Source organism: Leptonychotes weddellii, chromosome 4 (genome assembly GCF_054177405.1).
Source record: "Leptonychotes weddellii isolate Sample4059 chromosome 4, ASM5417740v2, whole genome shotgun sequence".
NCBI lineage: Eukaryota > Metazoa > Chordata > Mammalia > Carnivora > Phocidae > Leptonychotes > Leptonychotes weddellii.
Genome location: NC_138372.1, coordinates 33,998,608 through 34,005,938, shown reverse-complemented (window position 1 = coordinate 34,005,938; position 7,331 = coordinate 33,998,608). Strand labels below are relative to the sequence as shown.

General features: G+C 52.4%; 1 protein-coding gene across 15 annotated transcripts in view; it reads left to right on the top strand.

Moving 5' to 3' along the window:
• The first annotated feature begins 1,731 nt into the window (after window positions 1-1,731).
• Window positions 1,732-7,331, top strand: part of LOC115942401 (T-cell acute lymphocytic leukemia protein 1) — a 15,065-nt gene continuing 9,465 nt past the window's right edge. For 2 of the 15 annotated variants that reach the window (XM_081818398.1, XM_081818384.1), the window contains exons 1-2: window positions 2,290-3,125; window positions 4,698-4,853. The gene's annotated coding sequence lies outside the window, so the exon portion shown is untranslated. The other 13 variants (XM_081818388.1, XM_081818393.1, XM_081818396.1 and 10 more) reach the window with 13 other exon arrangements.

Below are 7,331 nucleotides of genomic sequence, written 5' to 3'. Positions count from 1 at the left end.
TCGCAGAACATGGACGGCCCTTCTCTAGAACCACGAGATTCTGTAGGCATTATCTGTACCCACAGTGCATCCTGACTCCCACCAGAGAGCACAAGAGGAACAGAAGGGAACAGCCTGCACTGAATTAACTGTCTCTTCACAGAGAGTCATCCTGATGGCAAGGAGGGGCCAGTACTCCGACTGTGACCACACTCTGGGCTCCATCCTTGACTGGAACTCAAGGGCTTTTCCCTAGTTCTCAGGCTCCAAACCAGAGCTGCTGGAAGGACCAAACATCCTGGCATGATGGGTAGACTTGTGGAGTGGAAACTGGATACTTGGAGTTTGGGTCTCATCTTTTCCTGGGGTCACTGTGAGCTTTGGCCAAGTCGCATCTCTCTGTGCCTTAATTTTCTTCTCTGTAACAATAACCGGAATTCCCATGCATGTGCATATGAAGTTGTCCAGGGCTCTGGGCTGGGTGAGGTTCCATAGATTATTTTTCTCACCACTGCCTTTTTAAAAAGATTTATTTATTTATTTGAGAGAGAGAGAGCACATGAGTGAGAGGGGCAGAGGCAGAGGGAGAGGGAATCTCAAGCAGACTCCACACTGAGCGCACAGCCTGACGTGGGGCTTGATCTTATGACCCTGACATCACAACCTGTGCTGAAATCAAGAGTCCCTCATTCAACAGACTGCACCACACAGGCCCCTCACCACTGACTTTTTTTTTTTTTTTTTTTAATGATTATAGTATCAGGTAGGTATTATCTCCCGATTTTACAGACAAGGAAATGGAGGTTCAGAGCCAGGTGACTTGCAAGATTTGAGCCTTTGCTGCTTCCACTCCACCGTCAAAGAATGACAGCAGATACCCTCCCTGGGCTGAGTCCCAGTTGCCCACTCCTCACTGAACCCAGATTTCTACTTCACAGTAAGATCTTGGTCCCTGCAATGAGTTGAGCCCAGATCTGTCCTCCCAGCCTAGGCTCCAGCTGCCCTTCTTCATCACCTGAGCTCCAGAGAGGACTCTGATGCCAAATGTGCTTCAAACCCAGGCTCCACCACTTACTAGATCTGTCACTTCGGTAAAGTTTCTTTGACTTTCTGTGCCACAGTTTCTTCATCTCTAAATGGAGGATAATAATAGCACCAGCGTCTTAGGATTGCTTATGAAAACGAAAAGATTTTGTATTTGTAGAGTGCTTAGAACGGTGCATTAGTAGCAAGATTAAAATGTTTAAAATACAATGAGGGTTGGGGACGTTCCCAGGCTCGGGGCTCAGCCTGGAACTCAGCAGAAGGGACATTTAAATCGCTCCGTTGACACCAGGTGTCCCTCCACAGAGCCCTGGATGTGAGCTCAGTCGATGACACTGGAGGCAAGCATGCTCCGTTTTAGAGCAGAAAAGAGCCAGGGCTGAAGGGGGTGGGGGTGTGCAGAGGGGGAGCTGGGGAGCTTTCTGGGATGAGGAACTGCCCACTGAAATGCGGGTGTCTAGGACACTGGAGAAAGAATGAATGCCGGGGACGGGTTGGGGAGTGATGTTTTGGGTGTCAGAGGCAGGGACGGAGTTCTGGGATGAGAGTCGCTGAAGAAAGGTGTCTGGAAGGCCGAGGGACTGAGGTTGCGGGGTGCCCGGGTTCCCGAGAGGCTTCGGGATCAGAAATGGGGCTGGACTCGCGTAGTCCTAGACTGCGCGCCCTACTCTCTCCGTGGCGCATTCCGGAGCCGGTCCCAGCGCCGCACAACCAGTCCCCACTCCCTCCGGTGAAATTGCCAAATTAAAATGAATCATTTGGCCCATAATGGCCGAGGCGCTTATCGGGGGCGAGCGGACCCGCCGCAGTGCCTTATCTCGGCGGCGCACACGGCCCCGGCGCGCCTCGGCCCATGCTAACGAGGCCCAGAACGTGAGAGGGATTAGCGCGCGTCGCTGGAGGAGCCTGGGCGCGCGGGCGGGGAACGGGGACGGGGACAGGGGCGGGGGCGGGCCTCCGCACTAAGGACCAGGCCTCAAAATGGCCACACGCATCCCCCCGTAGCGGCAAAACGTGAGCATTCTGGCCTTTTTCTAGGGGAAAGCAACCTGCGGCCTCCCGCGGAATTCCCCATCAGTTCCTCTCTCCTTTTCCCGGCTCGAAGAAGAGGTCTTCGCTCCTTTTCCCTGGGTTTCTTTCGATGGGGGGCATTTTCCACGGACACCCTCCGCTCGCCGCCGCCGCCCCTCCCGCCTCGGAGACTCTCTTCCTTCCTTCCCCTTTTTCCTTACGCAATATACAGAAATGCGCGAGGCGGTGGTTGGTTTTCATTTCTTCTTGGTGGTTGTGTGCATGCGGTGGGATTGTGAGTGCGTGTGTGAGCCGTCGGCAATGCTTCTTCCGAGTGTGGTCTTCCAGGCGAAGGGTTGTGTGTCCGAGTGTGATGGTGTCCGCGCTCTTTGGGTTGTTGATTTGGATTCTTCGAGCCCTTCTGCGTTTTCATCGTTGTATACGATTATGTTCGTTTTTCCTTCTCGACATGGGTCTGGCTCTGTGTGTTGGGTTGTGTGGCCTTTGCGATTGTATTTGGGTGGTTTCGTTGTTGTGTCGGGCGTGTGTGATCCTGACTACGTTGGATGTGTGTCCATGAGCGATTGCGTTGGACTGATTTCGTTGAATCGTGATGGACAGTGTGCGGGCCTGACCATGTCGGCTTGTGGGGCAGTGTTGGGTTGTATTTACTTTGCTTCCCCTCTATGGGCCTGGACCGTGTGTGGTTCTGTCCATACTGGGTTGTGTGCCTGTGTGCTTGTGTCCTTTAGAAGTGCATTTGCAAATCGCTGGGGGGTGGAGGGGAGGGCGAGCAGGAGGAGATGGAGCCGCAAGTTGAGGAGGCGGCAAGGGGGCGGGGAGAGGGATTTCACATTTTATTCCAAATTATGATGTATTCGGAAGCCAGTGTTGGCTTGGATGGGCAGACGGAGCCCGATCGGCGGCTGCTCTGTCCAGAGGCCAGTCTGTGCCTCGGTGTTTGAGGGGTTTGTTAGTGAGGGGGAGGTTCTTCCAGGCTCGAAGCTGAGCAGCGCTCGCCAAGGCCCGCGCCTTCAAGCCGGTAGCCGCCGGCTCGGGTTTCCGCCGCACCCAGGCTTCATCCATTTCTGGTCAGTTTCGCGGGTACCTCCGCGGGGTCTGCGGGAGAGGCCTGGAAAAGACAATGGGCGCATTCTCCAGGTTTTGCGCCTGGGGTGGGGACCCTCGGGATAATCTCCAAAGAACACTTTTCTATCCCTTCCCCGGGTGAGCGACATTGCGGCGTGGGTCAGGTATCCGTCGCATCGGTGACCAGGGCCAGCCTTTGTGGAGGGATGGGGTCAGTGCTGCCCTCTCTGCGAAAAAAAGGATTTTATTTTGCCAGTTATTGTGGTTACTAATGTCATCGTCATCATCATCACCATCATCATCATTCTATTTAATTAAAGTAATCGTTCAGTAGCAAAACGGCTTGTCCCTTTTAGCTTCTTTGGAGCGAAAACAAAGCTGCGCGGTTCCCCGCGACCAGCTCTATTTTTTTTAAGTTGCTGGGTTTGAGGTAGGGAGAGAAAATGGAGAGAGGAACGGGCACAGAGACTCTGTCATAAAGCAAAAATTAACACGGACCTAAGAAATAGGAATGAGTGGATTTTCCTTTCTTCCCACCCCTCCCCCCATCTGGATTAGAAGAGGAGAAAGAAAATCTCCCGCATTGGACTGAAACCGCAGGGAAGAATTATTCCTATATTTCCACCAAAGCCAGGGCAAAAAGGAGTCCTTTGGAATTAATCCAGGATTTCGGTGTGTAATCATAAACTGGACAATTTAGGCAAAACAAATTAAACAAAACCCTTCGGAAAAGAAAAAAAAGCAACCCAAATCTCCCTACGCTACACACTGGGAAGCAGTATTGGATTTTACCCTCCCTGCCTTTGCCTTGTTTATTGCTGCAAGGAATTATTAGAATTCTCCCCTACTCTGCTAGTCTGAACACTGAAAAATTGAAAATCATCGTGTGGGGATGGTTGAAAGGAAGGCGGGGCCTTTCTTTCTTTCTTTATCAGTGGAAGAAAAGAGGGGACCTAGATAGATCTGCGCCCCCCCCCCCATCCCCTTGGATCTGTGCTGTTCTGACTCCATTCCTGTGGGAAAGTAGCCTTTAGAATTGAGTTCTGGTTTCGCTTTTGGCTAAAGGTGGGCATGGAGAGAATGGGGGCCTTGGAGGTTCTGCCCCACAGATCAGGGTCTGAAAACCGGATCCCCCCTTTCCAACACACATTTCTCCACCCAGCTGTGCTAGGCTTGTGGCCGCTGCTCCGGCCTGACTGGGGTTCCCAAGCCAATCGCATAGACATGTCAGTGCTTAGAAAACTAACTCGGCTACACTGAACCAGACATCCCGGTCGGAGGGCCCGAAATTGTTCCAGAGGTCTGTGCAGAGCTTGAGCTGGTTGTTGTTGTTATAGTTATTATAGTTATTCCTGATTGGTCAGGTGTAGGGTTCTTTTTAAAGGGGGATTGGGGAGAGGCTTCAAACACCTGCAGGGTGGGGGCAGAAAGCCATTTGCAATTCCCTGGGCTGGTTGGCGAGGACAGGAGGTAATTCCCAGCCATTGACCCCCATTTCTCTCTCTCCCTCCCTCTCGCCCTCCCTCTTTCTCTCCACCCCCATCTTTCCTGGAAACTCGCTTTGGGCGCGGCAGACTGCCCAGGACCACACCGTGGCCTAACTGCTGGTCTCTCAGCGAGAGAGGGGGAAAGCAAAGACCCCCGTCTGCAACTTGGACCTTGGCTCCCGCCCCTCTCCGGCAGAGTGGAGATCCTATTCAGAGGGGCCGGTTTCTCTAAATATGCCCCAGGTGAGTTTTGGGGGAACAGTATGGGTGAAAACAGTGTCCAGGAAGACCTTGGGTTCCGGCCAGGGGTGGGGGAGGCTTAGGACAGAGGACAGTCCAGTCTACGACTGGGTGAGGGGAGGACGAACCCAGAGCTGGGATTCTGGGATCTGTGCCTCTGTGGCTTCTGGAGTCCTTTCCATTTCCATCGTGGGTAAAAACACCTAGCTGGACCTTGTCCCCCAGGCTGCTCCCATCAGTCCTGGTTCTGTGGGTGTTTCACAAGGCTCCTAAATTTGGGGCGGCTATATCCGGATGGTGCAGGCTGCGTGTGCCTGGGCTGCCGGCAGGAAGAAGGCCCAGCCATCCCGCCTAGCACAGTCCCAACTCCAGTGGGCCCTGACCAGGGCCTAAGGCCTAGGGTGGGGCTGGGTTGGAACACCCCTCCGCTCTCTCATAGTGGCAGGGAAGGTGGTTCTGTTCACTGGTGCTTTTGGTTCTGGAGCAGGCCTGGGGCTCCCCCAGGGGGTTGTTGGGGTGTGGGTGCATTATGAAGGACAGGAAGCCAGCTAGCTCTTACCCCGCTTACCAGCAGGAGGCTGTTTTCATAGGAGAAATTTTCCCTGCCGGGAATTGGCAGCTGCGGGAGACCCTGTTGCCTGCCCGCTCAGGAGCTCCTGGGATCCCTGTCGTGCTCAGACACAAACGGAAACGTTGCGGCCATCTGGCAACAGGAGATGAGGATCCGGTGTTGGGGGCTTCGAGCTGGTTCTGGGCGGCACAAAGACAGAGGAGTTGTAATGGTCAAATAGTCTAGTGTGAGTCTGTTCAAAAGCTTCTCCCCACTCTTTCATCTTCCCCAAATAAAAACAAATGAACAAACAAAAAATCACTCGGGCTTTCCTTCCAGTAATCTTAACCGAAGCCAAGTGATGGGGTGTAGTCCCCTACAACCAAAGGTGCTTATGAGTCCTCTGTTGGCTTTTTCTGGAGCATGGACCCCCTCGCCTGGGTGATCCTGGTTGCTGAACAGCCTGCCGGGTTTTCCTAAGGTCCGGGGATGGGCGGGGAGAGGTCGGCCACAGACCCTGGGGACCAATCATAGGTTTCTTACAGGGAGCCTCGGAGATATAGATATTTATAGGCGGCTGGGGAGGGCATTTGGGGCCAGGGTCAACTCATCTGGAATATGTGATCCTCTTGCCCCTCCGGGATCCGCGCCTACACGAAGCCTTGGAATTAATCAGAGGGTATAAATGTGTCATAAGGAGAGCTTGAATTCAGTCTGGTGATTGCAGTGTGCACCGTTTGTTACTCGGTTAGAAGCTGGGGCTGAAGCACGTGTCACTGGGCACACAACGGTGTGTGGGGACAGTAAGGTAGGGAATCAGCAACTTGGGCTTGTATATTTTGCCACAGGATGGTATATTACTGGTGCATTTCACTGCTGCAGGGGAGCGTGGAAGACTGGACTAGTATACCTCTAGTGCATTTCTAGTGGCCGCAGTGTCTTAGCAGTCCTGCTCTGTGCATACGGATCTATTGTTTCCGCCATAATCATAAACTCACTTCCAATGAAGCCTTGCGGACCCACTGCCTTTGCGGCTCTTGTACACCGGGGTCTTGGGGAATTCTGTTTCCTGGTGAGCCCTGGAGCTGGCAGACCCAGGGCAGAAGTGCAATCCAAATGACAATTCTCCATCAGCTTGTGTGCCTGGTGGCAATTTTGCTGAGCCCTGGAGGAGGTTTCAGAAGGTCAGGTCTCTCTTCTGGGCTGGGAGGACGTTTCTCAGGCCAGCTCGGGTCCAGAGTGGTGCAGTGGCAGAACGGCTGCCGTGAGTGATTAGATGGACTCTGCTTGGGGCTGAATTGGATTTTTTTGTATTTTCTGCTATAAAATATCCCAATCATCTAATTCTGAGAGGAGAAGCCTTATTTTGAACATCTTATAAAGGCTGTCAAGTTGATTTTATATATATATATATAATGTATACATGTATATATATATGTAATGTATATATGTATATACATATATATATACACATATATATGTGTGTGTATTTTATTAAAACAACTCACAAGCACCCTCAAACTCCAGACCCAGAGTCTCATGGTTTTTTGGTTCTCATTCTTTTGGGGCCCTGCTTCCATTGGCATCAAAGCGGGGTGACGGAAGCCAGCCCCCCCCCAACCAGCAAGTGTTAGTGGGGAATAGAGCCTCTTTGGTCACCCTGGAGTATGGTTGTGGAGAAAAGAAGGAGTGTCCTCAGCGCCAGGGATATACATGGGAGGGTTGTATACAGGAAGATAGTGCAGAGTGAGATCGCAGTTCTGATCCTGTTCTGTGGCTCCGTGGCAAATAGGTTCATGTGACCTTGGGCAAGGCAGTCCCCTCACTGGCCTGGTCTCCTTGCCAGTAATAATGTTTACTTGAGCATTTGCACAGTGCTTGTAAATGCATAAATGAGGTATTGCTCCCATTTCCCAGAAGACAACAGAGGC